This window comes from Elephantulus edwardii, unplaced genomic scaffold, assembly GCF_000299155.1.
Source record: "Elephantulus edwardii isolate Elephantulus edwardi_28Jun2011 unplaced genomic scaffold, EleEdw1.0 scaffold00074, whole genome shotgun sequence".
Lineage (NCBI taxonomy): Eukaryota > Metazoa > Chordata > Mammalia > Macroscelidea > Macroscelididae > Elephantulus > Elephantulus edwardii.
In genome coordinates this window covers 13,070,503-13,086,642 of record NW_006399824.1, presented here as the reverse complement: position 1 = coordinate 13,086,642, position 16,140 = coordinate 13,070,503, and the positions used below count along the sequence as shown (strand labels likewise).

The following is a 16,140-nucleotide window of genomic DNA, read 5'->3' as shown; positions in this document are numbered from 1 at the left end:
AGAAATTATGATACTAGTTAAGAAAGAAACCTCCCTCCTAAAAGTCAACCAAAGTCACTCCTATAGAGTTGATTCCTCCTCGTAGCATCCCGATAGAACAGAACTGTCCCGTAGGACTTCCAAGGCTATAAATCTTGACACACACGGCCTGTATCATCTTTCTCTCAAAAACCTAGAGTGAATGACTGCTGAATTTTCACTACCAAACTTTTGATTAGAAGCCAAATGCCTAAACCATAACATCACCAGAGCTTTTAAGGATAGAATAATATCATTCAATTGAACATTAAGAATCCATCAAGAATCCATTTTAGCTCTCTTCCTGTTCTCCATCATGGCGCAGGATCAAGGCAAAAAAGAGAACCCCGTGCGGGAGCTGAGCATCCGCAAGCTCTGCCTCAACATCTGTGTAGGCGAGAGTGGAGACAGGCTGACCCGGGCTGCCAAGATGTTGGAGCAGCTCACAGGCCAGACTCCTGTGTTCTCCAAAGCTAGATACACCGTCAGATCCTTTGGCATCAGGAGAAATGAAAAAAGTGCTGTCCACTGCACAGTCCGAGGGGCCAAGGCAGAGGAAATCTTGGAGAAAGGTCTAAAGGTGCGGGAATATGAGTTAAGAAAAAAATAACTTCTCAGATACTGGAAACTTCGGTTTTGGGATCCAGGAGCACATTGATCTTGGGATCAAATATGACCCCAGTATTGGTATCTACGGCCTGGACTTCTATGTGGTGCTGGGTAGGCCAGGTTTTAGCATCGCAGACAAGAAGCGCAGGACAGGCTGCATTGGGGCCAAACACAGAATCCGCAAAGAAGAGGCCATGCGCTGGTTCCATCCTTCCTGGCAAATAAATTCCCGTTTCTATCCAAAAGGCCAATAAAATGTTTTCACGAATTATAAAAAAAAAAATCCATTTTAATGATGACATAGGTGTCATTTTGTGCAATAGTAAAGATGCTGAGGGTCATTTGATTTTGAAGAGCTACTTCTCTCGTCATAGCCATTTCAGTACCTATATATTTGAGTCAATAGGCAGAATTACTAAAATCGTTCTGAATACATTTAGTCCAGACGCTGACAGGTTCCTTAGCATGTTCTTATCCATTCTGCAGTTAATGTAATATGCCATGGACTGCTAGGAGAACAAACAGGTTTGTCCTGGAGAGGGTAAAGCCAGAATGCTCGTTGGAGTCAAGAATTCTGAAGCTTCCCCTGACATACTTTGGGCATGTTGCAAGGAGGTCCTTGGAGAGAGACATCATGTTTGGGAGAGTGGGAGGACAGAGCAGGAGAGGAAGACCCTTGATGAGTTGGGTCGATTCTGTGAGTGGAGTGGTGGGAATGAGTGTGTTTGAGACGGTGCGGTTGGCACAGGATAGAACGGCATTTAGGGCTCTTGTACATAGGGTCGCTATGAGTCACAAGCGACTCGATGGCACATAACAATAACAAGTTAACATAATGCTAATATAAGAATAAGTTATTCTTACATTAAAATATTGCTGTTATTCTGTACCACTGATTTGAAACTGACTCAGAGTTGACCCTTTAACAGGTTTTCACAGGCTGTAAATCACACAGAAGATTGCCCACCTTTCTTCTGTGGAGCAGGTGGTAGATTTGAAACACATGCCTTTAGGTTGGCAGCACAACTCCTTATCACCAAGCCACCAAAGCTCACAAATTAAAATAAGAAAAAATAAAAAAAAATAAAAAGTGTTTTATCCAGGAGGCTTGGCTCTGTGAGGAGAAGTGTGGCATCAGGATTGGAGGTAGATTCATCAACAATCTGCATTATGCAGATGACACAGCCCTGCTTGCTGAAGCTGAGGAAGACCTGAAGTGTTTGCTGTGGAGAGTCAAGGACTGCAGCCTTCAATATGGATTGAAGCTCAACATCAAGAAAATAAAGATTCTTACCACTGGGCCAACTGGAAAGCATTATGATGGAAGATGAAGAGATTGATATTATTGACAGCTTCAGTTTGCTTGACTCTACAATCAACACTGTTGATACCAGCAGCCAGGAAATGAAAAGACGAATTGTATTGAGAAATTCTGCTTTCAGAGACCTCTCCAAGGTACTCAAGAGCAACGATGTCAGTCTGGAGACTAAAGTATACCTGATACAGGCCATGGTTTTTGCAATTACTTGCTATGCATCAGAGAGCTGGACAATGAGTGCGGATGATAGATGGAGAGTTGACGCCTTTGAGCTGTAGTGTTGGGGAAGAGTATTGCATGGACTGCTAGGAGAACAAACAAGTTTGTCCTGGAGAGGGTGAAGCCGGGCTGCTCCTTGGAGGCAAGGATTCTGAAGCTTCATATGAGATACTTCAGACATGTTGCAAGGTGAGATCAGTTGTTGGAGAGGGGCACCATGCTTGGGAGAGTGGAGAGACAGCACAAAAAAGGAAGACCCCCGATGAGATGGATTGATTCAGTCACTGGGGTTCTGGGGATAGGCGTGTCAGAGACAATAAGATTGGCAAGAGATAAAGCAGGGTTTAGGGCTATTGTACATAGGGTTGCTATGAGATGCAAGTAACTCAATGGCACATAACAGCAACAACATATTTGGAAAACAGAACATTGAGGAGCAATAATACTCTTATAAAATCTTACACAAATTGTTCTCCAGCACTCAATTTTATATAGTTAATTTTGGTTCTATAAAATTCTGGATCAGCAGTAGTCTACTACTTTATGCATACATGCTTTTGAATTCTTGGTTTAGTCCAATGGCGTCCATGTCTGAAATATTATAGTCTTCTTCATAAGACGTGGGAAGACTTTTCACAAAGAACACATTCAGATGGCCAACAGAAACATTAATAAATGCTCAAAATCACTGGCAAAAAAAGAGATGCAAATCAAAAGCACAATGAGATACCATCTCACCCCAGTAGCAGTGGCAAAGTTTAACAGGACAGAAAGCAATAAATTTTGGAGAGGATATGGACAGACTGAAACTCTCATACACTGTTAGCATTGTAAAAGGGTACAATCATTCTGGAAGGCAGAATGATATTTCTTCAAAAAGTTGAACATAGAAACTCCATATGACCCAGCTATTCCACAGATTATCCAAAACGACTGGAGCAGCACATCAGCAGAGAACTGCCAGAAGTCCAGGCTGAGTTAAGAAGGGGTCGTGGTACTAGGGATACTGTAGCTGATGTTAGATGGATCTTAGCTGAAAGCAGGGACTACCAGAAGAATGTCTATCTGTGTTTCATTGATTATGCAAAGGCATTTGGCTACATGGATAATAACAAACTGTGGCTGACTCTGAGAAGAATGGGAATCCCAGAACATTTAATCATGCTAATGTGAAACCTATACTTGGAGCAAGAGGCAGTAATCAGAACAGAGCAGGGTAACACTGCATGGTTCAAAATTGGGAAGGGTGTACGCCAGGGATGTGTCCTATCTCCATACCTTTTCAACCTGTATGCAGAACAGATTATCTGAGAGTCTGGGCTCCATGAGGAGAAGTGATGAGTCAGGATTGGTGGAAGATCTATTAACAATCTGTGTTATGCAGATGACACAACCCTGCTCGCTGAAACTGAGGAGGACCTCATGCACTTGCTGCAGAGGATCAAGGACTGCAGCCTTCAGTATGGACTGAAGCTCAATGTCAAGAAGACAAAGATTCTCACCACTGGACCAATTGGCAGTGTCAGGATGGATGGCGAAGAGACTGAGATTGTTCACAGCTTCAGTTTGCTCGGCTCCACGGTCAACACTCTTGGCACCAGCAGTCAGGAAATCAAAAAACATATTGCGATGGGAAAGTCTGTTGATAGGGACCTCTGTAAAGTACTCAAGAGCAACGGTGTCTCTCTGGAAACTAAGGTGAACCTGATACAGGCCATGTCTTTGCAATCACTTGTTATGTATCAGAGAGTTGGACAATGACTAGGGAGGATAGAAGGAGAATTTGATGCCTTTGAGCTGTGGTGCTGGAGAAGAGTATTGAATATACCATGGACTGCCAAGAAAACAAATAGATTCATCCTGGAGAGGGTTAAACCAGGATACTCCTTGCAGACAAGGATTCTGGGGCTTTGTCTGACATACTTTGGACATGTTGTAAGGAGGGACAGGTCCTTGGAGAGGGACATCATGCTTGGGAGGATGGAGAGACAGCGCAGGAGGGGAAGACCCTCTATGAGACGGATTGATTCAGTGACTGGGGTAATCGGGATGGGTGTGTCAGAGGCAGTGCGATTGGCACAGGACAGAGCAGGGTGTAGGGCTGTTGTACATAGGGTCGCTATGAGTCCCAAACGACTCAATGGCACATAACAACAACAACAACAACATTCCATCTTTAGGAATTTGCCCCAAGGAAATTAGAACTGAGACACAAATGAAGATTTGTACACCAATGTTCGTAACTGTATTAGTCACCATTGCAAGAATATGGAAACAGCCCAAATGTTCAACCACAACTGAAAGGATTAAAAGTTGTGGTATACTCACACAGTGTAATACTATGCAGCACTCAGGAGCAATGATTTTGAAAAATACTACATAACTTGGGAGAAACTGGAGAGCATTGTGCTGAGTGAACTAGCTTAGTCTTATAAGAACAAATACTGCATAAGACCACTATTGTAAAAATAGAAAGATGACTTGTAAAATATGGCTGGTGATTCAAAGGGGGAAGAAGTGGGAGCAAAGGGGTGGGCAGGAGGGAAATCAAAGGGCTTCCCAATTTGGTATGTGGAGGGAGGGAGTAAAGGAAATGGGAAAAATCCAATAGGAACCCAAAAAGAGAGGGTTATGGTGGGCATAGTCCAATAGTGATTAATTGTATAAGACAGAATGTATGGGGAAAATTGAAAGAAGCACAATGTTAGTGAAGGAAAGTGTGAAACACCATGTATATGAATTTTTGACAAAATAGTAGAAACCAAAAAATTAATGCAGGTAAAATAAAGTTTACTTTTAAAATTTTAGACAAAATATATTCTAAATATAGTAAGTTTATTTCCAAAGAGTTCCAAGTATATTACAACCTTGAGACTTAATATAGTCAGGATAAGTTTAAGAACATGTTATAACTATAAAGTTTATATGTATGTGAGTAGAAGTAAAACTTCTGACTAAATTATGTCAATTCCTTCATTGAAAACTACTGTCTTTGATTATACTAGAGTTAAAGGAAACAAAGCTGTATTTGAGGAAGCAATTTAAGTTAAAAAAAGTAAAATAAAATATACACTTGTCATATATCAGGGAAAAACAAATAAAATACTTATACATAAAATCTAATGGGCAAACTTCAGCCCAACTAAAAAAATCAAGAATGTCTCCTAATTTGACAACATAATTCACTTAACTAATAAATAAAACCCTTTAATATCATTTTCATCTTTCCCTTTTCTAAGGCAGGAACTTGGGTGGCATTCCATGAAGTTTCAAAATTTGTTTCAAAACATGTTACCAAGACAGATATCTCAGAGCTTTGTCCAGGCTTGTGCCTAAACAACACTAAGAAGTTAAATCATCACATTTGTAGCAGATACTGGCAAATAATACAAGCCAAGTTCTATCCATGATGCAGGAAACAACTTTGCTTGCTGCTGATTTTTCTTAGGCAATGATTTTTTTCTTCTTTTGGCCTCAGCCTTTTAGATGACATAGTAAGAGCAGAGTAGAACAGAAAATTAAAGTGCTCACGAGAAAGTTTGCATTTTTACATCTGTACTGATCATGCAGTGATTTGAATCTACCAGCTGCTTTGTAGGAAAAAGATGAGCAGTCTCCTCTCATGCAATTTACAGCCTCTGAAAACCTGCAGGAGGATCAGCTGTGAGTCACTTCTGACTCAACAGCAATTGGAGGGGAAGTTAGTATTAATTAGGGATGCTGGGTGGTTGTCTTCATGTGGAAGGGCTGGCTTTTCTCTTAGGAATATGAGGCCTGAGTTCTGCCCCTTTATGAACTCAGAGGAATAAATGCCAGGAACTACCAGCAACCACAGGAACATAACGAATAACTATTTTGCAGTCAATATGGAAGAGGTGAGAGTATCTATTTTTATGCACTATAATTATGAGACCTCAATCCCAGTAACTTTCTAAGTGCTCAGTGTACCTTACGAGGTAAGAGAATAGTAACCAGTAAGACACACGTAGGGAGAATTAAAGTGTCCCTTCCCTAATATGAAGTATAGTGCAGTGGTTAAGTACTTCGCTCCTAACTAAAAATGTGTTGTTAACTATGAGATACCATCTCACCCCAGTAACAATAGCAAAGTTCAACAGAGCACCAAACAATAAATGCTGACAAGGTTGTGAAAAGACTGGAACCCTTATTCACTGCTGTTGGGACTATAAATTGGTGCAATAACTGTGGAAGGCAGTTTGGCGCTTTCTCAAAAAGTTGGAAATAGAAACACCATTTGATCCATCAATGCCATTACTGGAAATATACTCAAAAGAAATCAGAACCACCATCCAAACAGATATATGCACACCCATGTTTATTGCTGCATTATTAACAATAGCAAAGAGACCATCAACAAAAGAACGGATAGAAAAACTATATTATGTTCATACAATGGAGTACTACACAGCTCTAAAAAACAATGAACTCATAAAACTACACAACATATGGGACCCTGAAGGATATAATGCTGAGTAAAATATTTCAGTCTCAAAAGGAAAAATCCTGCATAGCACCTCTGTTATAAAGCATGTCTGACATGGGGCATTGGGAGGAGAATAGGATAAAAGTGGATATATAATGACCATTGCATTAGAAGAGATGAGAGAAAGAAATGTTCAAAAGAAATATACGATTAGGCATTATACATACAACAATGGCTCAGAACAAGAGGTTTATCACTGCAAAGAGGACTTGAGGGTGGGGGGAGGTAGGAATGATTGGTGTTATTTTTTTAAAAAAAAAAGTGAAGTGAGGAAGTGGGAAGGAGGGAGAGGGGGTAAAATAAGCAACAATGAATGAATGAAAATCTACCTTCTCTGTAAACATTTATTAGAACCATAATTAAAATAAAATTTTATTGATTTACAAAAAACAAAACCCAAAACATTGTTGTTAGGTGCCATCGAGTCGAGTACGACTCACAGAGACCCTATGAACAAAAGATTTAAACCCTGTTCTATCCTGCACTATCTTCACACTTCCTGATACATAAGAGCCCATTGTGGCAGTGATTGTCTCAGTCCTCCTGGGTGAGGGTCTTCCTGTCCTTCACTGACCCTCTAACCTTTCCAGCAATATATCCTTCTGCAAGGAATAATCCCTCCTAGAAACATGCCTGAAGTATGTGAGGCGAAGCCTCATCATTCTTGCCTCCAAAGAGCACTGCAGCTGCACCCTCCCAAAGACATAACTATTCATTCTCTTGGCCATCCATGGAATATTCAGTATCTTCTCTAACAACATAGCTCAAAGGCATCAATTCTTTTTCTGTCATCCTTATTCATTGTCCAGCTTTCAGATGCATAGCAAGTAATCAGAAAGACCATAGTGTGAATCAGACGCACTTTAATCCTCAAACTGGCATCATTCTTCTCAATAATTTGGAGAGGTCCCTAACTGCAGATTTTCCCAGAGCAATGTGTATCCTTATTTCCTGACTGCTGGTACCAAGGGTATTAATTATGGATCCAAACAAGATGGAGCTGTTGATAGTTTCAATCTCCTCTCCATCCATCACCATCTATTGCATTTGTACTGGCTAGTAGAATTGTGAAAATCAGCTTAGACTATCAGTAAATAGCACCAATGGAGTCCAGCCTGCGTTTGTGGCAGAATCATCTTGTTATACCATGTACCTAATTCTTTGAGCTTCTTCATACTCCTTAATATCACACCCAACGAGGGAGTCTCTATCAATATTCCTGAGCATTTCATTTAATAGTCAAGAGGAACCGCCTCTTAATATGGTCATTGGTGCTTTGTCTGGAGAAAATGGTGTACAAAAGTTTTAATGCACTGTCTCTAGTCTCAGAGCAATTTATAATTCAATACAGAATACAGGGAAGAGTCTTAGAAAGACGGGAAGACCCCCCCTCCCCGGAATAAGATGGATTTACACAGTGGCTATAAAAATAGTCTCGAACGTGTCCTAGGTCATTAAGATGGTGCAGGGTAGGGAAAGTCTCAGATCTGTTGCTGATAGGGATAGTATGAGTGGTAGTCAACCAGACGGCATCTAACAACAACAACACAGCGTACATTTCCCCCCTCAGTTTCCATGGAGATGATTCCAGGACTCCCTTCAGATACCAACATCTGTGGATGCTCAAGGCCCTTATATAAAATGGCGCATTTGCATTTAACCTATACACATTCTTCTATATACATTAAGTCATCTCTAGAGTTATTAGAATAAGTAATACAAGGTAAATTATCTATAAATAGCACTTTTGTGGTCCTTTTAAGCCTTTGAGGAATTGCTCTGACCACTTAATTACTTCCCCTTCCCCAAATATTTTAAATCCATGGTTGGTTGAATCAGAAGATACCAGAGCCTGCCACTCACAGACAAAGAGGACTGGCAGAATAGGAATAAAGATGAAAGGGGAGGTAGAAAACCATAGGAGAGAGGAATTGAGGGGTCAATCTGCCAGACTTGGCAGTTTTCTGTGGAAACCTTGCGTCAGCCCCAGTCCACTTCTAGGAACTCTTTCAGTCCCTCCTGCTATCTGTGCAGGAACCATCTGAGCAACCACAATTGGAAAATGTGGCCTTTTCCCCTGACATGATTCTAAGTACATAACCAAGCAGCCCAAAGAATCACTTCCAGGGAGTAAATGCCAGTCACTGGTTAGAGAAGGGAGGCACAGAACGGCTAGGTGATGTACTCGGTTAAGTGATGGGCTAAGTATTTTAAAGCAGAGTTTTGGTTCTTGAGTTATGCTCTTACCACAGCTCCTAGTTTCAGCAAACAGCCTCAATCCTTTCAGATTCCACTTTCACAATTCCTTAAATTTAAAAAAAAAAAAATTTTTTTTAAAAAATCTTACATTGTTTTCTCACCCTCTCATCCTATCACTTGCCTGACTCACAGCCAATCCTCCATAGGGTATCTGAGGCTGTAAATTGCACAAACAGAGATTGTCCATCGTTTTCTTTTTTTTTTTTTTTTTTGAGCTTTTATATGAGTTTATTCATTTAACTTTAAAACACTACTATAGTTGAATATTAAGTCCATCGTTTTCTTGCAGAGCAACTGGTGGATTAGAACCATCAGAGAGGCACAGCCCTTAGGTTAACAGTTTGACTCCCGGCGGATTATGCCACCGGAGTGCCCTCTGGGTTATCTGGAGCAGCCAGTAACAGCAAAAACACAGAGGCATGGCTTTAACAAACAGATGTCTTTTCTGGCAGTTTAAGAGCCTGAAAGTACTAGTTCAGGATGCCCATTCTAGGGGAAGGCTTTTTGTTGCCTCTTTGAAAGAAGGTCTTGTCTCTGCTGAGCTTCTGCTCCTGGGCAATCTTCATGTGGGTTGACCTCTCTCCTTCCCCATCTCTTCATCTCTCCCTTGCTTGTTTAGTCTCTCCTTTATCTCAAAAGATAATCTTTTAAGACACCCAATACCTAATTTGGCTCACTACATCATCTATTCTCAATGGTATTATAACCACAGGCATAGAAATTGGGATTTGCAAGCTATCTGGAAGGCAGTTTGGAGCTTCCTCAAAAAACTGAATATAGAAATTCCATATGACTCAGCTATTCCACTACTTGGAATATACTCTGAGAATAAGAGAACTGAGGCACAAACTGAGATTTGTACACCAATGTTCATGGCAGCATTTTTCACCATCGCAAGAACATGGAAACAGCCCAAATGTCCAACTAATGGATTGAGAAATTATGGAACATTCTCACAGTGGAATACTATGCAGCACACAGGAGCAATAACTGTAAATTATTACCTAACTTGGGAGGGACTGGAGAGTGTTATGCTGAGTGAACTAACTCAGTCCCACAAGGATAAATATTATATAAGACCATTATTGTAGAATGAGTATAAGGATCCAGGAGGGGTGGGAGAGGCTGGAAGCAGTAGGATTTGGATGTGCAGGGAGAAAAGGGATTATTCATTGGATTGTACAATTTGATGGGGGGGGGGGGCGGGTGAGAGAAATTGAAAAAATTTGTTCTAATTTGTATTTTTTTTTAAAAAATGGTATAACTCCCTGCAATCTCTGGCAATCTTCTATTAGGTTTTAAAAACTAAATATAGCCTGCTGTGCTACTAACCAAAGAACCTAGTGGTTCAAATCCACCAGGGGCTCAAAAGAAAAAATATGGGTGATCACTATATGTTGGAATCAACTGTATGGCAGTAGGTAAATCTTGATGGGGAGGAAACTGTCCATCTCTTTCCCTTGTAGCAGCCGGGGGATTCAAACTGCTGACCTTTTAGTTAGCAGTCAAATGCATTAGTTGACACTGAATAATTTCAGGAAGTGCAATATGAATAATAGCCAATGGTAATGTAGGATAAAGTTCAAGAGGCACTGAAGGAATTGGCAAAAAATAAAGCCCCAGGAATCAATGGGAGATAATTGACATGTTTCAACTGAGAGATGTAGCCCTGGAAGTGCTCATCAGGTTATGACAGGAAATTTAAAAGACAGCTGCCTGGCTGACTGACCAGATGAGATCCATATTTTTCCCCATTCCCAACAAAGGTGATATGGCAAAATGTAAAAATTAGTGAAAAATACTATTGATATCACCTGAAAGCAAAACATTGCTGAAGAGCATTTTAAAAAAAACAACCTGCTAGAACAGTACATTGGGTAGGGGACTTCCAGAAATTCATGCTGTATTTAGAAGAGGCCTTGGCACCAGGGATATCAGTGCTGATCTCAGATGGAACCTGGCTGAAAGCAAAGAATACCAGAAGAATGTCTGTTTGTGTTTTATTGATTATTATATCTCAACATCAAGAATACAAAGATCCTCATCACAAGACCAACAATCAACACTATGATAGTTTGAGAAAGGATTGAAGCTATCACTGATTTCATTTTTCTTGGATCAATCATCAACCACCATGATACCAGCACTGAGGAAATCCAGAGATGGATTGCATTGAGCGAGTCTGCTGTCCGAGACCTCTCCAAAACAGTGAAGAACAATGATTTCACTTTGAAAACTAAGGCTCGCCTGATCGTATCTACTTTAAATATTTCCTATATGTTCTAGTGGTCTGTAGGGAGGTGCACTGCTAACCCAAAAGCAGTGCCTCTCTGCAGTTCAAATTCACAAGCTCTTCTTCGGGAGAAAGATGAGCAATCTCCTCCTGTGTGATTTACAGCCTCCAAAATCCTCTGAAGGGTGAGCTGTGATTCTATTCTGGCTTGACAGTAATGAATTTCAGTGTATCAGAAGACATTAACTTATTTTCAGAAAAGATATTATTGTTATTATTTCACAGCTTGTAAACTGAGGTTTATATAAATTACAGGAATTACCCACATGGAAACAGTGGAACAAAAATCTGAATCTACCATTTAGAATTCCTTTCTACTTTCTCCAAATTATTTTTAGGTTATTATTACACATCTTCGAAGCAGGAGAGGCATCCACTTCCGAAATGGCTTGCCTCCAGAAACCCTATGAACAGTGCTCAGGCCTTTCGTTCACAGGGTACCTATTAGTCGTCTATGACTCAACAGCACCAAACAATAATAACAATGATGACAGAGAGAGAGCTAAGTTGGCCTAGAGGATAGAAAGTTATGCTACCAAGCCAAAGGTGGGGGATTTAATCTGTGGCCCTCAGGCCAGGTTCAAATTGTTTTCCTGTCAAACATTCTTCTAGGTGGTATAGCATAGCGTTGGTCTGTGCATTGCTGTACAGAGGTAACTCGTGGTTGCTGTGATGCTGGCCATTGTGACACTGATGTGCCAAATGTGGTAATAGTCACCCATGGTGGACAGTGTTTGCTGGAGCTTCCTGACTGAAACAAGCCTGGAAGCAGGAGCGACATCCACTTCTGAAATGGCTTGCCTCCAGAAACCCTATGAACAATCCTTAGGTCTTTTGTTCATAGAGTCACTATGTGTCATCTACAACCCAATGGCACCAAACAACAACAACAACATGACACATCTTCATTTACTGCTTTATTTTTATTTTTTTTAGTGAAGACCTTTTTTAAACATATTGTCCTCTGGAAAGATATATATATTTACAAATAGCCGTTGTTGTTACATGCCATCGATTCACCTGCAACTCATAGCGACCACATGGACAACAGACCTAAACCCTGCTCTATCCCATGCCAATCTTATTGTCTCAGACACACCTACCCCCATTACCCCAGTCGCTGAATCAATCCATCTCATCAAGGGTTTTCCTTGCCTGCACTATCCCTCCACCCTCCGAAGCACGACCTCCCTTCCCAAGGTCTAGTCCCACCATGAATCATGTCCAAAATATGTCAGACAAAGCTTCAGAATCCTTCCCTTCAAGGTACAGCCTGGCCTCATCCTCTCTAGGAAAAACTTGTTAGTTCTCCTAGCAGTTCATGGTATATTCAATACTCTTCTCCAGTGCCACATCAATTCTCTTTCTATCATCCCTAGTCATTGTCCAGCCTTCTGATGCATAGCAAGCAAGAGGAAAAACTATGGCATGGAACAGGGCACACCTTATTCTCCAGACTGACATTGTTGCTCTTCAGTATTCTGGAGAGGTCCCAGACTTTCCCAGTGCAATTTGTCTTTTAATATCCTGGCTGCTGGTACCTAGAGTGTTGATTGTGGAGCCAAGCCAACTGAAGCTGTTAATAATCTCAATCTCTTCACCACCTATCATGATGCTGCCAATCTGGCCAGTGTTGAAAATCTTTGTTTTCTTGATGTTGAGTTTCAATCCATATTAAAAGTTGTAGTCCTTGATCTTCTGCAACAAGTTCTTCAGATCCGTTTTAGCAAGCAGGGTTGTGTCATCTGCATAGCACAGATTATTGATGCGTCTTCCTCCAAACCTGATGCCACCTTTCTTCTCTTAAAACCCAGTCTCCCGGATAATTTGTTCTGCATTTAGATTGAAAAGATATGGAGATAGGACACATCCCTGCTGCACACCCTTCCCAATTTTGAACCATGCAGTGTTTTCTTGCTCTGACAACTGCCTTCTGGTCCAAGTATAGGTTCTGCATTAGCACAATCAAGTGTTCTGGTATCCCCATTCTTCTCAGAGTCAACAACAGTTTGTTGTGACCCACACAGTCAAATGCCTTTGCATAGTCAATGAAACACAGATAAACATTCCTCTGGTACTTCTTGCTTCCAGCCAAATACTACATCATATAAATAACCCGCATGCACATATAACTGGTGGAACCAATGGCATTGGGGGAAGGAGTTCTAGACAGCATTCATATGCATGTCTTAGGACATATCCTGAAGGAAATTTTGATTCAGTTGACTCTCATTTTAAATTGTTACTTTTTATCATATTTAGGATATTTTTATCATAAAGGGATAAGCCATGGTCAAGAAGCCATGAATTTAAACATAGAACCAAACTCATCCATGACTCAACTTGGAGTCAAGCAATAGACAGACCTAGAGAATGACCAGTAACACCAGGCAGCCACCCACTTATTAGAATAACCAACCATCTAAGGTCAAAAGAACAGCATTTGCCTAGGATAAAGCCTGAGAGGCAGGAAGAAACAAGATTGAAGAACTAATGGAAATGAAAATTATAGGGACAAAGTGGGGTGAGTTCAATTACAATGTATTATAATTAATGTTGTAATACAAAATGTGTATGAATGCTTAAATGAAAAGTAATTTGCTTTGTAAACTTCCACTCATTTTTTTCTTTTCTAAAGAAGTCATGAATTGCCTTTGGCTATTGTTGTTAGGTGCCATCAAGTCTCCAACTTGTAGCAACCTTGGAAACAACAAATAGCAACCTTGCCTGATTCTGCATCATCCTCACAATCTCCATAGGCTTAAATTCACTGATGCAGCCACCCCAGATCACATCATTGAGGATCATTTTCTTCTTCCTTAATCCTCCACGTTTCCAAGTGTTATACTCTTTCTAAGGACCTGCCCCAACTGATAACACACTCAGAGTACTTCCTCACCCAGGAGATGACTTAACAAGGTGACTGCAGCAATGGGTTGAAGTATATCAGAGATAGTGACGATGGCACGGGACAGGCTTCAGGTTGTTGTTCACAGGGTCGCTATGATCCAAAAACAACAACAATGAAGGAGCACTCTGGCTGCATTTATTCCCAAACAGATTTCTTTGTTCTTTTAGCAGTCCATTGAATTTTCATTACTCTACACCAACACCACAATTCAAAGGTGTTGGTTCTTCTTCAGTCTTCCTTACGTATCATCTAACTTTCACAACTTTATGAAGCAACTAAAAATACTGCCATTTGAGTCAAGTTGATCTTATAGGTGCTCTTTAAATTGACATCTTTGCCCTTTAGCACTTTAAAGAGATCCTTGAGAACAGATTTTCCCAATGCAATATGTGTTTTGATTTCTTGACTGTTCCCACGATTATTGACTAGGGATTCACTTAAATAAAATCATTGACAGCTTCAATCTTTTCTTCACTTTTCATGATGTTTTCTATTATTCCAGTTTTGTGGACTTTCCCCATCTTTTCTTTATGCTAGGGTATAATCCATACTGAAGATCATAGTCTTTGATCTTCTTCAGTTAAGTCTTTGAGTTTTCTGTATTGTGTTATCTGTATGTCATTGGTTGTTGATAAGTCATCCTCCAATGCTGGTGCCATATTCTTCTTCACGTAGTCCTGCTTGAATTATTCGCTCAAACATAGTGAAAGAACACAATTCTGATGCACACCTCTCATTTTTTTTAAATAAAATTTTTATTTTATACTGGTTTACTTACAAAGTTCATATACATTGTTTTTCACACTGTATCTTTCCCATTTTCTTTATTCACTCCTCCCTCCACCCATCAAATTATGTGACCCTATGATTAGCCCCCACCTCCCACCTCCCCACACCTTTCTGCTCCCACCCTCCCCTCTTTAGATCCTCATACATGTTGTACAATAATAATCTTAAACAGTATTTGTCTTTATGGGACTAAGTTAGTTCACTTAGCATAATGCTCTTCCATCCCTCCCAAGACAGGAAGTGATTTACAAAATCATTGCTCCTGTGTGCTGTGAAGTATTTTATTGTGTGAATGTATCATAATTTCTCAATCCACTTAAGTGTGGTTGGACATTTAGGCTGTTTTATGTTCTTGCGATGGTGAATAACTAACTATGCAGTATCTCCTTGTTTTGTTCAAAAGACTGATTCTTGGTCTATGTACAGATTCCAGCGAGCACAATTAAGTGTTCTGGACAGAAAAGATGAAAATGAATGTAATAATAATGAATGCATTGAGTAGTACCCCAGTAATCTAAAAAACACGCCCCCCCCCAAAAAAACACCCCTGTATATTCACCCTGGAACAATTTTCAGTTGAGCCCAGGGAGAGAGTTGTGATTGCTTATAGCTAATCTACATACAGGAACATCAAAAGGGCAGAGGGTTGGTGGAAGGCTGTGGCCAGTGTACACATCTCCTTTGAGCAAAAGACTGAAACCTCTCTATACCCAGGGCTCTCACCTAAGAGATTCTAATGACGACTCTGGCCCCACTGGCCTGGGGTCCACAGACTTGTGCATCTTGGAGGTTGGGCAAACCACTCTAGTGTGAGAGTTTGTTTTTAGAGCTGAAGAGGTAATTTTTCCTTAAGCTGGAGAATGTAGTTTGCAAACAAAAGGCGGAATCCTGTCATGAAAGGGGCCCCCTTAGAAACTAGAAGGTAGACTCATGAGGATGTGAAGATGTGCTGCTAAGAACCAAAACTCATCAACCGGCACCAAGACAAACACTTACCTTTAATTTTATTGGACAGAAGGGAAAAAGAATACTGAAATTGAAGTCAAATATTGATGTATCAAGCACACTTAGAAAAATAATGCCTGAGGTTTACACAGTATGCTGAGGTATAATGTGTGTGTTATCTGTGTGAACAGTACTTGAGTGGTGTTGTTCTTAGATGTGGTCAAATCACTGAAGACTCACAGTGACCCTATGAATCTTGCCCTGTCCTGTCCCAT

At 40.5% G+C, this 16,140-nt stretch overlaps 1 pseudogene; it reads left to right on the top strand.

Moving 5' to 3' along the window:
* The first annotated feature begins 334 nt into the window (after positions 1–334).
* Positions 335–881, top strand: LOC102875130 (annotated as a pseudogene).
* Positions 882–16,140: the final 15,259 nt, after the last annotated feature.